The sequence below is a fragment of the Dreissena polymorpha genome, chromosome 16 (assembly GCF_020536995.1).
Source record: "Dreissena polymorpha isolate Duluth1 chromosome 16, UMN_Dpol_1.0, whole genome shotgun sequence".
Taxonomy (NCBI): Eukaryota; Metazoa; Mollusca; class Bivalvia; order Myida; family Dreissenidae; genus Dreissena; species Dreissena polymorpha.
Window position 1 is genome coordinate 41,948,201 of NC_068370.1, and position 16,315 is coordinate 41,964,515.

The window sequence follows — 16,315 nt, forward strand, 5'->3', positions numbered from 1 at the left end:
GTGCTACGTTTCTTATTCCACTAAAGTTGTGTTTATATTTATGAAACAACACGGAATTGACTATTTGCTGAATTATTTTCATTAATATGCATGTAGCAATATAATAGGGGAGTAATACTATCGAATAATACTCTAAACGCAAAATAACGCGCCCGAACGTAATCAATGCACACACACATTAATTACAGTATTTGAATTTCATATGCATTTAAAGGAATAATTCTATAATGTGTTAAATCTCCTCAAATCATGATACAGACATCTTATGAGTCAATCACAGACAATAATCACTCTACAACGAGATTTAAGATTTCATAGATTGCATATTGATTTGATATTGAGCGGAGGTAAGCTGGCCTGTAACACGTTTAGCTCAAACGCACACAAAGGGATTAATTATAATCCAGCACATAACAAACACGCACGGTCACGAATGTTCATGCGATAGGGTCTCCCACTATATAGACTTTACAACACATGCATCGCTATAGCGATCGGGTCGAAGTCCGGCTTGTCAGTACGGCCTACGGAACGGAAATTGATGGGAAACCGGAAATTTGCAAAAAGGGTATGCATTTATTTAGTGATTTGCGTACATAACATTAAGAACAAACAAAACTAAATTAGTTTTGAATAAAGAAACTGTTATGGTCAACCCTTACCTGGAATATTGTTGTTAATTCCATCATTTATTTTATTAAAGTAAACGCTCTGTAAATAACTGAATACAACACCTAAAGATTCAAACACTCCAATGAATAATGATGAATGATGAATATTCTGCCCGTGTGCTGTATTCATCAAAGTTTAAATGCAGTGCAGTAACATTTATAAGACTGATATGCTGTTTCTTTGTTGGTTGTAGATAATGGGATACCTTTGAATTATATGATGAAATTATATTAAAATTTCAGAAACAGCAACAGAAATGCATCGCATAATTCTGTATCGGATGCGTCCAATTGCAGCCAAAAATGGCGGGACAGAAGCGTGCAAGCACGTTGTTAATATAGCACCGACATTAATATGAAGCGCTGTTGATGTAAAACAGGTACTGAGTGTTTTAATTATTAATAAAAATATTCCATTTACTACTTGCAATGTTTCGATGGTTTATATCACATTTTACATGTGCGCTCTATCGCATATTGATAATCTCTCCGAAGTAGCCATTACGATTATTTGTCTCTCAATGTATTTTTGTGTAATGTTTTTTTCGTATTGTTATATTTGCTTGAATTAAGCATGAAAAGGATATTGTGATGTAAGATCTTTTCAAAACACTAGGTAGTATCTCAATTATTTCATGGTACATGTATGATAATTTCTATATATTTTTAATAAGTATTAAATGTACTTTAATATCCCATTTCTATGCAGGCAAAAATTACCGGTACACATTTGAACTTTCTTTGTATTTCAGAATCATAGTTATTTTAATTGTACCGGTATGTTTATTTTATAGATATTAATCACATGGACGAAAGCTATACATATGAGACCGAGTAAGTGGCACATATTCTACCATGTAATGCTACGCAACACAGACACTGAAGGTGGAGATCTGTTTGCTGCAAAATCCCGATAGATCTGGTCAGTTGTAACTGATGCCATATATCTTAGGTTATTAGTGGCTATTGTTGACTTATATCTTATGTTGTTAGCTGTTGTTATTGGCGTATATCTTTTGTTATTATTTGTTATTTTTTTTACATTTTTCATAAGTTGTTTTACAAGCATATCTGTTATAAATACATTTATTTATAACTTTACAATCATAACGTTTACATTCATAATTGCGATATTTATACGCCGATTACATTCATAACTGTTATTTATCCCATTTTCAGCGCGACATTGACGGTATAACACGTTGTGGAATATACTTGCTTGTATTCAACACTGTGGAATATACCTGTCGCGTGCACGGACTACTTTTTAAATGACGTCATGCGATATGCGCTAAAATTAGGTCGATATTGTTTGGTTCATTGAGCGAATTTTAAGGTCACCCATTAGAAGAAAATGTGCATATTTTGCAGAAAAAATATATATGACATGTTCACCAAAAGAACTGTTAAAAATAAAATATAAAATTACACGATTTTTGTTTTGTTATTTTTTTATTTATATTTACTTTACCACTGAATGATTTTTCATAAAAAAACAAAGTCGACAAAACTTTAAAAGCTTCAAAATTATACGACGTTCAACCTTTAAATCTAGTCATATGACATAATTTTCGCCATCCGTATAATGAATCTGCTGATTGATGGCGTCATAAAATGACATACTTATTGCGTCATTTCCCCCATTTTTTTGACGATTTATTATAAACGCGACTTATTTCACATGTTTTCTACATGTACTGTATGTCGACATATCTGACTTGTCAATGGATCACATTTTCCTTATTTCGTGCAATGTGCATTGTTTATAACCAAAGCATGTACTTTTGACATTTAACTTAAATATCAAGAATGTACAACAAGCCATACACATATCGCACAGTTAATGAATAATCTGCTATGTTTGCTTTCCTATTTAATTCACGTTAGGCATAGAGCTGTGTAAAGTATAAGATGGTAAAAATAGCACCACACTGGAATGGGGAACGTCCCATTTTGTACACGGGTATTTTCTACTCATTTATCTGTTGTGTATTGGAATGTTTTCCATTATTTGTGTATTTATATATTAAATAATTTTCTCGTACAATAAGGGCATTTACCATAGATAAATAAAACATTGTGCAAGTTTAAACATAATTATGTTTGTATGCAGAAATCTGCAAATGCAACCGAGTTTACCAACGGCTATTATTAGATAAACTGCTCCGGTTCATTTGAATAGCAGTAATGTCGAGTACATGACGTAGCGTGTGACGAAGAGGAAAGTTTATCGCGTTCATAAACTCATTTGAATAAAGTGATAGAATGGCATAGGGGCCTAAGGGTCTTTATTTAACTATGCTAATATAATTATTAAAGACCCTACTGTAGATGCAAAATCGTCAATTATTGAGTTAAATGGATTATTAGATGGATTTTAAGGATAATGAAAGGTAAGATACTAGTTCTTACGTGTTTTGATTTTTGTTTGTACTTTTGTCGTTCCTTGTTCTCGGGGAAATGATTTTAACATGGGCGCCATTGATGCATCGGATCACACACGGCATACCCATAACATTATATAAAAAACACGTTCTGCGCGTCCTTAAATTCGTCGTCCGAAGTCGGAAAACGTATTTCCCTGTATATTTTGTCAAATAAAGTGTCAGTCGCTGCAATTGTCTGTTTACTCGTCAAAATTGTCAAGGTCTTCGATAGCTAAAGAAACTTCAGCGTACAGTTTATTTAGTATTGACAGACCTGTACAAAGTCGCGCCAGTCAAAAATCATAAAAAGCGATATTTAAAGTTATGGTAGCCAGAACTAGGTCGTCGATGGTGTACATGTATGTTGACATCGACAGCATTTTGTCAGAAGCATTCGCCGCCATATTGAATTTTGATAATTTTCTTTCGAAAATAAAATGAATTATAGTAAGTAAAATCTTCTTTTCGCGGTCGTAATGTGTTAAAATTCGCATACTGCGTAAAATTGAATGTAGGCATATGGTGACATTTTTACTTGTTTTACAGTTTGTGTGTGCATTTTTTAAAGACTATTTTGCGTACCAGAACAAATACATGTATATCACTACGCATGGTTACATTTGTTAGATTTTAAGCGCTTTTATGACTGAATTAAAATTATTGTTAAGGTTATTAGATCTATTTATGTTAATTGTCACGTTGAAAAAAATCAAATGGGATAAATAGAATACTAGGATTAGCGTTGAATAAAGAGAAGTTTATGTTGCTCGGCTCGAACACCGAAAGCGCTCGCCAAGGCTCGCGCTTCCGGCGTTCTAAGCCTCGCAACATAAACTTCTCTGTATTCAACGCTAACCTAGTATTCTCTATATTTATACATCGTTTACAAGCATGACTGTGATATTTATACGACGTTTACAAGCATAACTGTGATATGTATACATCGTTTACAAGTATAACTGTGATATTTATACAACGTTACAAGCATAACTGTGAGATTTATACATCGTTTACAATCATAACTGTGATATTTTTACTTCGTTTACAAGTATAACTGTGATATTTATACGACGTTTACAAGCATAACTGTGATATTTATACATCGTTTATAAGCATAACTGTGATATTTATACCTTGTTTACAAGCATGACTGTGATATTTACACATCGTTTACAAGCATAACTGTGATATTTAAACATCGTTTACAAGCATATCAGTGATATTTATACATTGTTTACACGCATACCTGTGATATTTATATCTTGTTTACAAGCCTGACTGTGATATTTATACATCGTTTAAAAAGCATGAGTGTGATATGTATACAATCGTTTAAAAGCATAACTGTCATATTTATACAGCGTTAACAAGCTCTGTGATATTTTATTTCACTAGTTTGAGTGTTATATTGTCATGTTTTACTTATTTTCTAATTGATTTCTATTTACAAACGAAATTGTGGCAATTATATGATGTTAACAAGGATATGTTTCCTGTTTATATACATCGGTTTGATATTTATTCTTCATAAGAATTTCTTTAAACAGATTTTTATATTATCAACACAAGTATGATAATTATAAGATGTTTGCCAGCATAACAGCTTTATTTTTAGGATTCATTTTAGCACATTGTATGAAATATAGGTTAAAATGATGTCATATGCACATGTGATATGTATTTCATAAAGATCTTTATGCTAACAGACACACATGTAATATTTAGGAATTTCGGGGTGTTCACAAGTATGTTACACTATTTTGATTTGAAAAGTTTTCAATATTTTTTATGTGATTTTATATTGTGTGTTTACACATTTTATAAATCCTATTTTTGTATTGACAAACATAGATTGGTATTATTTAATATTGTGATTTTCAATGTTTTTTTTATGTTGTTACTGCTTGCATATGGTATACATATAGCGTAATCACGTTTATTTTTAAAACTGATTAGCTCATCAACACTATCTGTGATATTTTGTCTGTAAAATTCATAAATATACGCGTTAAGCTTGCTTGTTTTCTGTGATACCGACTTAAGTGTACATACTATAAATATTGGTGATAGGATTATCTGTTGAATGCATTATTATCTGTGTAAATCCGTCCATTAATGCTCTTGATTTGTGTTGCGTTTGAATTAAATTAATTTGATGTTAAGTACGAAACTTTAAAATATTTAAAATTTACTTAAATATTTCTTTATGTACTTACCGAGTGTTCGAGTGTTTTTGTTTCACTTTCATAGCTTGTCTAATTTATGGGGCTATTAATGGGATAAATCTGGTCAGTTTGTAACTATTGACGTTTTCTTATGTTAATGGTTGTTATTGTTGACGTTTATTTTATGTTATTGGTTTTTATTTTTGACGTATATGTTATGCCATAAGTTGTTATTTATGACGTTTATCTTATGGTATAAGTTGTTTTATAAGCATGTCTGTGATAACTATTTGGAATTTTTATCTTAACAAAAAAGCAGTTGTTTTTACAAACATGTCTTTTAAAAGTTATCTTTATTTACAAGCACAACTGTGATATTTATAAGGCGTTTACAGGCATACCTGTGCTATTGATAAGGCCTTTACAAGCATAACTTATATATTTATTATGCGTTTACAGGCATAACTGTGATATTTATACATCGTTTACAAGCATAACTGTTATATTTATACATCGTTTACAAGCATAACTGTTATATTTATACGTCGTTTACAAGCATAACTGTTATATTTATACGACGTTTACAAGCATAAATGTGATACTTACACATCGTTTAGAAGCATGACTGTAATATTTATACAACTTTAAAAGCATAACTGTGACATTTGTACAGCGTTTACAAGCATGACTGTGATATTCATAGAGCGTTTCCTAGCATAACTGTGATTTTTACACCTCGTTTACAAGCATGACTGTGATATTTATACATCGTTTACAAGCAATATTGTGATATGTATAGATCGTTTACAAGCACAACTGTGATACTTTAACATAGTTTACAAGCATAACTGTGATAATTATAAATCGTTTACAAGCATAACTGTGATATTTATAAGTTGTTTTCAAGCACAACTGTGAAATTTATAAGTCGTTTACAAGCATATCTGTGATATTTATAAGGCGTTTAGAAGCATAACTGTGATATTTTTAAGACGTTTACAAGCATAACTGTGATATTTATAAAGGCGTTTACAAGCATAGCTGTGATATTTATAAGTCGTTTACAAGCATTACTGTGATATTTATAAGACATTTACAACGATAAATATGATATTTATAAGGCGTTTACAAGACATTATGTGATATTTAAAATCATCCGTTTGATATATATATATATATATACGTCTATGTTTACACTGACTTATTTTCAAAGATGTTTGTATTTACAAATGTTTACCAGCATAACTGTGGTAGTAAGAATATGCTTTGAAGCTTATTACATGCAAGTTAAAGTTCAAATTTTGTTATATCAATCTGTGATATGTATTTATTAAAGATCTTTTACATGTTCATGAGATTGTGTATATAAATATTGTATTAATAATATTTTATATCAACACATATATTTTGATTATTGAATAATTAGATTTACCATGTTTCTTGTTTTTGTTACTGCTTGCATATTGCATAGATTACGCAATCAAACACGTTTTAATTTTTTGATTAGCTCATCAATACTATCTTTGATATTTTATTTGTATATTTTTATACATATAAATGTATATTTTGTTTAGTTTTTGTGTTTGATTGATTTTTGTGATACTGATTGTAGTGTACACTGTGTAAATATTTGTGAAATGATTTATGGTTGAATTATTTTTATTGATGCACACTCACAAGTCCGTCCATTTACTAGTATAACGATTTTATTATTTTTGTTAAAATTCTTACGTTATTTATTTTGTGTTGCGTTTGAATTAATTTTTATTAAATGTTCATTAGGAAACTTGGTTTATTTTAAATACTTAAATTTTCCCTTAACGTTTCTTTATGTACCATATTTTACCAGTGTTTGTTTAATTGCTATTGTTAGTTAGTCGAATTAACGAAGATCATTATGGACTTTAGGGCCAAAATACTTAAATCTAAATTGTATTTACACATTTCACATTTGTGTAATGCATTTCGTCGCCCCAAATGTTTTCCTTGCCTGGAAAGGAAAATGTTCATAAAATACGAATTTAATTAGTTATGCTGTTTTGAACAAAAATATTTAACGATATTGTGTTTTGAAACAAAATCTGAAGATATGTTGTATAAAACGTTTCTGTAATACACGAATATACGTTAAACAGGTTATCAATTTTCTTTTATAAGGTTGATACATGTTTTTGTCATATTTGTTAAACATAATTCGGTGATTGTTATTTTTTTTTTGGTGTCGGTGTCTTTATAAATATATGTGTATAGTCTATGAATATGTTTATTTGTTGCAATAACATTGTCCTGAATGAGTTCGAAATAAAGTATTACAATTTTTTATTGTGCTCCATAATGCAGACAGTACTACTTTATTATTATTTGTATTGCATCAAATCCGAAATCAGAAAAAAACATTTAAGTGCATGATATAATCCTCATCTGCGGTCACCACTGCTCTTTAAAATTGGTGAGTAGATAAACACAACCTTCCGACTGGCCTCTTCTACGTGCCTCTTGTATTTTGTGAAATCTTGCCCAAAACACATGAGTAGAGCACTTTGTCTATAGGCTCATACTGATTTAAGATATGCCCGATCAACCGATGTCCAATACCGTACACCAGTATCGACGCATCGCTCATATCGCTGGTGTCCTTTGGGCCATTCTCTCCTGAAAGGGATTAAATATATTTAAACACTTGATTAATTGTAGTTACTTTCGCTGTCCAGCTTTAATTATTTTATCTTCTTACAATCTATGACTGTCACATAACACAAGCCCCAGGGCCAATTACAAACATACATGCACCTCCGCGTTGACAATTACCGTCATAAGGGCAATCATACATGCAATAATGAATTGAATGTTAAGAAACACTACTAGACATATGCTGTTTTCCATATAGTGATGACAACCCTCACTGGACCCTCAATTTCCTCTTCCGGGCAGTACCCATATTGGGTGTTTATTTTCGTTGAATCACTTCCGTTTTTCTCTTTTGGTACCGATGAGATGACAGCTTGTAGTCGTAAACATTTTGTATTTCTTTACTGTGTTGAGCTACCGTTGCCGTATGACATCAGGAAATCTCGCGAGCTCTGAACACCCTGCATCCGTAAAGTATATTTGCCTTTGTTATCTTAGCGGGAAATCGCTGAGGCCATATACGAGAACATATGTGAGCATACCCACCTCTCTTCATAGTGTTAGAAGGTTTTAATGAAAGGATTTTAGTAGCAAACAGCTGTTTGCTTTTGCAAGGGGATGGTCTCGGCATATTTCTTAAACACATATGTTTACACGATGATGTACCAATTGCATCTTGGTGTGACCGGAGAACATCCCATGGTGCACCGGCACTAACATGCCCTATGCGTGCCATTGGCAACTTTTTGACTTTTTGTTATCAGCTTTACAGACAGAATTACTAATGCTGATTTTATTAATATTGTGCCATTTTTAACGTCAATCTTATTCTTGTTTTCTTGACCCTAGAACGACCGGATATTATCATTGTTATACGACCCTGAAATCTGCTTAATTCTGACTGCCGTAACAAAGACGGTAAACTCAGTTGTATGAAATCACGTGGCGCATTTCGCCTCGGAATTTCCCACATTACATTGTATCTACCAGTATGAGCGAGTCCCATATGGAGTGTCGGACACCTGACACCGGAGGATGCTCCATAGTTTCGTCTTCCACACAGCAGAGAGTTATCTTGTAGAATATCTTCACACGAAGGCTTACGGGCAGCAGAGAAACATCACTGGATTAATCATGCTTGACGTTCGAACCTTAATGGTGAGCATATAAGTAAGCAATACTAAAATCGCATCATAAATGATGAAGTTGCGCTCACCCATTGTGTCATTAATTAATGTGTTTTGATAACATATTCGCATCACAGATAAGAAACTAATGCTAAATTTCACAATACAATTGTAATGCTTATTTTACCTTTGCATGACGTGCATCGACGTGGGATTGTGTTACCGGCTTTTGTCTGTCGTCTAATGACGTCCGTCCCAAAATTTATACAAATGAAAGCCCAATTTAGACTAAATTTTACATGACTGATCCTAGAGTTGTTATCTACACAGATACAAACATAATTAAGGTCTGCGGCACACTTAGTTCATTGTTTCTAATATAATATCTCTCAGCAAAATGTCGAACCCGTTTGAAGTATGCCATTCATTTCTTTATTTATTTTTACTTTTTAAAAGTGCAACATTGACACCAGAACAAAACACACCATGTTCTTCATCAGGGTGAAGCATTTTGTTTAAAAATTGCCTTAAATGAGGAAGTGACAGTTTAATTAGACATGCATCATGCCTAGATTTAACTTAAAAATTAAGTTCGACATTACCCTGTGCGAAACGCAAGATTTGCACACAATACTTTGATAGGAAGTTTCATAGATAGTTTCATGATAAATTTACAGTCCAAATATGTTGGATTAAACCCAAATTTTACCTTTGACGTTTGAGCTATGGAAATGGGTTTCACACAAGACACACATCGAATAATTGTATTACGTTTTTTTTCTTCAAAAGTCTGATCAGTTATAAATTATAATCAGGACAAGTTGAATGATGTTCACATGTTATCGTTGATCTCTTGGCATGGCCTTGAATGTTTATCTACCAAGCCGGATATTACACGCGACAAAACGTCTCCTGATGGTGAACATTAGCGGTAGGTTATTACAGAAATGCTTGAATGATGATGGAGTAACAATCCTGATTTTTGCCCACATTTAATTGTCAACCTCTATTAATGGTGGGTCTCGAAAGACACGGGTCTTACAATCAATGTACCTTTTCTTAATGGTTAACATAAAAGAAACCAATAATACAATCCCATAATAAATGTTGCAATAACAGTCCAGTGAAGCTTGGATTGACTGACCAACTCATGCTCGCACTCAGATGTGCTTAACATTTGTGGCAGCTATATCAAGCTTACTATAATCGAGCTCGACAACAACAAAAACAACACAAAGGATTCAAAAGGAAAATTCTCGAACGACCTCTCCTTACAAAGCAATTCGTGTCATTTTATAAAACTTGATTGAGATAATTTAAGTATTTTTGTTTTAGACAATCTTAAACACATAACAGTTCATGTAATCTTAAATCGACGCCTTCTCTATTAAATCTAATCGACTTGTGTTGTTCTATGTGTTCTAATATTTCAATTATCATATAATATGTTATGTTGAGTTTGTCAAGTATGGCCATTCGCTTGAACAAATAAAAAACAACAGAACAAAACAAAACAGATTTGAGGGTAAATGGTGTTTCGCTGGTCTAAAGTACAATGGACGTACATGAACGTACATGTTTTGAGACAACAGATGAACACATATGAATCATATAACTACACAATTATTCGAAACACTGAAAAATCAGTAGGAGAAAAACAGCCTTGTCCCCGGTTACTATGTTTTAGGAGAAGGTGATCTTAGAAATTCAATCAACAGCTGAAATGATACGAAATTTCTTAGAATGATATCATGTCATGGTTGACGAGTAAGAAGTATATATCTAAATTACATAAAACGGCTAGACGCAACAAATTAGATATACTTCCATTTAAAAGTTTCAATATGATAAAAAAGGAACATCCTGTTTCGAACCACTTCAGTAATCTGTATTGAAACGAATTACATATCATTTGTATATATACTTCATGTCAAGGGAACGATAACTTGAAAAAAGTATCATAATATTTTATAGGCAATTAATACGGCAATAAAGCGTAACATTTTACATGCGAAAACCCATACCCATACATTTTAAAATGCAGTTAAGGGGTGTTGCGGCAGTTTATTTAACCAAGAATATATTTATAGGTAGCAGTACACGGTAGGAAGCAGAAATATGCGAATTGGCCCCTCAAAAAGTGAAATATTGGGAAAGGGTAGGTTTGCATGTCAAATTTGAGGGTAATAGGTCTTATTGTATCCCCAAATTGCATTTAATCCTGAGAATATGACCATTTTCAAATGCGAAACTGTGGGGTCATGACCTCTTGTTGTTGTTGTGTTCTTTGTTACTCAGGAAGGAAAACTGCGGTAGGCATATTGTATTTTGGGTTCTTTTTAAGCTGGAATCGCTGGTAGGGTCACGCTGTGAAGTATTGTGCGAAAACCACCTGGATACGTGGTATTTATTCATGGTTTTATGGGTTGTGCTTTGTTTGGCGTGTAAAAATATCATTCCAAAAGCAGGCTATCATTACCATTTCATTCGTCCCCAGCCACTTTCGTACATGGTAAAACGTTTATTTTGAAGCCACTGTTTGCGGCCTTGCAATTTTTTCACTTTTGTCAACAGTATCACCTGTTCAGGTTCCATATGCTTTTTTTATATCTTAAATGTAAGTTTCAGACTACTTGTGTGCAGTGAATGTGTTTTTATGATTGCAGGTTCATTGTTTTCTGAATTGAGCGTGGTGGAGATCAAGAAGGCGTCCGCGGCTCCGAGAGAGTGTGTGTCTACCGTGGTCTGCTACCATAGCAACACCGATGATGCTATTATCACAACTCAATATTTTTGTTATCAGTATCATCAGGTCACAATACAGGGCCCTCAATCTATTAAATCTGCCGCCGTAATTCGGCGGCAGTCCCCCACCTGAAAAGTATACTTTTTTCCCCTTTTTTGGGGAAAAATTCCCCCTAAAAAAGCAAATATTTTTTTTTTATAGAAAGATGTGTCTCATGATTATTATATCTCAATTCTATTTCAATTTAATCTTGTCAAACATACTTAATTATGAAAAATGCAATGAATATAGTGCAAACATGTACAAATGTAATAATGAGAGAGTAAGTAAAAAAAAATCCCCCAAAAAGGGAAATGCCGCGAAAATTCCCCCTTCTAAGGGCTGTGGACCCCTTCCCCCAAAGAAGTGTGAGGGCCCTGCAATATACCAAAAGATTTCCTTAACAAATTCAATGTAAAACCGACAACTTCAACGAAAAATAAAGTCAAACTTTTGCGCGTAGACACCCGCATACCCATACCTTTTCTTAAAGAGCATGCCAAGCCGAATGGATTTACACAATAAAAAAGATAGGTCATCCAGTATGTAAGAAAGAACTCGACGCGAATCAACGGTCACTGTTTTAAGGCCACCTTTTTACCGGCTGTCTCCAGTTGATGAGGGTTTCCCGCCATCTGTCAAAATCTCATGTAGTCTCCAACCTATAAGCAAAACACTGAATTTGTAGTATACAACAATGTTTTCCCTACCACATGCACACAGAAATATTCAAAAATAAAGTCACGGCAAGTGCCCATACAGAGAATTGTGTCTTCAAATAAATGACGTTCCATTCTTTAGAGGGTATAGCATTGAACACAAAAATGATTTAGTATATTGTAACCATCAGAAATGACCGAGTTGGTTCATAATTCAATTGTCAGTGGTTCGATCCCAGGTGGGGTTAACTTTTTTTTTTTACTTTTTTTATTTCTTTAATTTCATTCTTGTTTTATACTGGAGCTTTTTAGTCATGTCGTTTAAATGTATCAATTGAAAGCATTTAATCACAAACTTCAAAACAAGCCGAAATCTGTGAACAAGTACTTGTAAGTTATTAATGATTAAGGTCGAGTTTGATACTGTATGGTATTCTGTTTGTGATTAAATATTGTTTTTATTAATGTCTTTTGGTAAGCTGTTGTGATCCCAGTAAATATTGTAAACAATTTCTAATGTTTATGCATATTTCTTACAGTCTATGTACCGGTACTTGGATTTTGCCTAATTGATGTATTTTTATAAAATTTGACGTAGACGGTAGGGATAGTTAAAACAAAAATCTCGGTTAAAAGTGCGGTGACCCCCTTTTTTATTTGTGCTGTATGATGACAACACGTAGATGAAAATATTTGAGCAGTTTTGCAGAATTCTATTTGACAGATTTTTTTATAAATTACATTTTGATGTTAAAAATAGTAAAAAATTGATTTTTTTGGTGTGACATAATTTTTTTTTATTTAACTTGTGTTCTCCATTTTTTGGCATTGTGTTGTTTAATTAAATGGTATTTTATGTATCTCAGCTTATATTATATCTATATGTTGTTTATTTCATAGGTTATTAATTGGTTTGAGGCAATTAGAGATTTTCCAGTTTAAATGAAAAAGTACATGTTATAAAATGGTGAATAAAATCAAAACAAGGCCGGCGACCCTATATTTTCATTTCATTTTTCATAAAGTATTTGTATATAGTACTTGAATATAAATTTTGAGCAATATCTATTTGGTGGAAAAAAATCAGCAACACTGCAGCAACACCCCTTAAAGCGTACATGCATCAACAATATTCAGATATACCCAAACAGTTTTATTTTATTTTATACGGTCATAAGCTGAATAATTATTGACATTTTATTATTATTTCCATATTGTTTGGTAAGTTATATCCGATGAAAATATATGCCCCAATTTAAATGTGTTAATAATGTTAAGCCGTTGTCGTAGTGTTAACTTTTTTTTAAATCGCTTTCGAGCTCGGGGACCGTTTTACTGCATTTTAACTTATTATTAAATCCGAAACGTGTGACGCATGATTAAACAAAATGTGCAAATCAACACGAATCGGATCTTATCACTGGACATATAGAATAAACACAATATCATGGAGTATGTTTACGTTAAATTAAAACTTCATTCAGTCCAAAAGACATGACAAATATTTTGTTAAAGTCGTGCTACGTTTCTTGTTCCACTAAAGTTGTGTTTATATTTATGAAACAACACGGAATTGACTATTTGCTGAATTATTTTCATTAATAGGCATGTAGCAATATAATAGGGGAGTAATACTATCGAATAATACTCTAAACGCAAAATAACGCGCCCGAACGTAAACAATGCACACACACATTAATTACAGTATTTGAATTTCATATGCATTTAAAGGAATAATTCTATAATGTGTTAAATCTCCTCAAATCATGATACAGACATCTTATGAGTCAATCACAGACAATAATCACTCTACAACGAGATTTAAGATTTCATAGATTGCATATTGATTTGATATTGAGCGGAGGTAAGCTAGCCTGTAACACGTTTAGCTCAAACGCACACAAAGGGATTAATTATAATCCAGCACATAACAAACACGCACGGTCACGAATGTTCATGCGATAGGGTCTCCCACTATATAGACTTGACAACACATGCATCGCTATAGCGATCGTGTCGAAGTCCGGCTTGTCAGTACGGCCTACGGAACGGAAATTGATGGGAAACCGGAAATTTGCAAAAAGGGTATGCATTTATTTAGTGATTTGCGTACATAACATTAAGAACAAACAAAACTAAATTAGTTTTGAATAAAGAAACTGTTATGGTCAACCCTTACCTGGAATATTGTTGTTAATTCCATCATTTATTTTATTAAAGTAAACGCTCTGTAAATAACTGAATACAACACCTAAAGATTCAAACACTCCAATGAATAATGATGAATGATGAATATTCTGCCCGTGTGCTGTATTCATCAAAGTTTAAATGCAGTGCAGTAACATTTATAAGACTGATATGCTGTTTCTTTGTTGGTTGTAGATAATGGGATACCTTTGAATTATATGATGAAATTATATTAAAATTTCAGAAACAGCAACAGAAATGCATCGCATAATTCTGTATCGGATGCGTCCAATTGCAGCCAAAAATGGCGGGACAGAAGCGTGCAAGCACGTTGTTAATATAGCACCGACATTAATATGAAGCGCTGTTGATGTAAAACAGGTACTGAGTGTTTTAATTATTAATAAAAATATTCCATTTACTACTTGCAATGTTTCGATGGTTTATATCACATTTTACATGTGCGCTCTATCGCATATTGATAATCTCTCCGAAGTAGCCATTACGATTATTTGTCTCTCAATGTATTTTTGTGTAATGTTTTTTTCGTATTGTTATATTTGCTTGAATTAAGCATGAAAAGGATATTGTGATGTAAGATCTTTTCAAAACACTAGGTAGTATCTCAATTATTTCATGGTACATGTATGATAATTTCTATATATTTTTAATAAGTATTAAATGTACTTTAATATCCCATTTCTATGCAGGCAAAAATTACCGGTACACATTTGAACTTTCTTTGTATTTCAGAATCATAGTTATTTTAATTGTACCGGTATGTTTATTTTATAGATATTAATCACATGGACGAAAGCTATACATATGAGACCGAGTAAGTGGCACATATTCTACCATGTAATGCTACGCAACACAGACACTGAAGGTGGAGATCTGTTTGCTGCAAAATCCCGATAGATCTGGTCAGTTGTAACTGATGCCATATATCTTAGGTTATTAGTGGCTATTGTTGACTTATATCTTATGTTGTTAGCTGTTGTTATTGGCGTATATCTTTTGTTATTATTTGTTATTTTTTTTACATTTTTCATAAGTTGTTTTACAAGCATATCTGTTATAAATACATTTATTTATAACTTTACAATCATAACGTTTACATTCATAATTGCGATATTTATACGCCGATTACATTCATAACTGTTATTTATCCCATTTTCAGCGCGACATTGACGGTATAACACGTTGTGGAATATACTTGCTTGTATTCAACACTGTGGAATATACCTATCGCGTGCACGGACTACTTTTTAAATGACGTCATGCGATATGCGCTAAAATTAGGTCGATATTGTTTGGTTCATTGAGCGAATTTTAAGGTCACCCATTAGAAGAAAATGTGCATATTTTGCAGAAAAAATATATATGACATGTTCACCAAAAGAACTGTTAAAATAAAATATAAAATTACACGATTTTTGTTTTGTTATTTTTTTATTTATATTTACTTTACCACTGAATGATTTTTCATAAAAAAACAAAGTCGACAAAACTTTAAAAGCTTCAAAATTATACGACGTTCAACCTTTAAATCTAGTCATATGACATAATTTTCGCCATCCGTATAATGAATCTGCTGATTGATGGCGTCATAAAATGACATACTTATTGCGTCATTTCCCCCATTTTTTTGACGATTTATTATAAAC

The 16,315-nt window shown here is 32.5% G+C and overlaps 1 long non-coding RNA gene across 3 annotated transcripts; it reads left to right on the forward strand.

Annotated features, from left to right (window-relative positions):
- The first annotated feature begins 212 nt into the window (after positions 1-212).
- On the forward strand, positions 213-15,839 carry LOC127862848 (uncharacterized). 3 transcript variants are annotated; one of them, XR_008040816.1, is made up of 3 exons: positions 213-568; positions 915-1,051; positions 15,444-15,839. It is a non-coding gene; the product is annotated as an uncharacterized LOC127862848 (long non-coding RNA). The 3 variants fall into 3 exon arrangements; XR_008040818.1 differs by lacking the exon at positions 915-1,051 and adding an exon at positions 14,893-15,029; XR_008040815.1 differs by lacking the exon at positions 15,444-15,839 and adding an exon at positions 1,466-2,016.
- Positions 15,840-16,315: the final 476 nt, after the last annotated feature.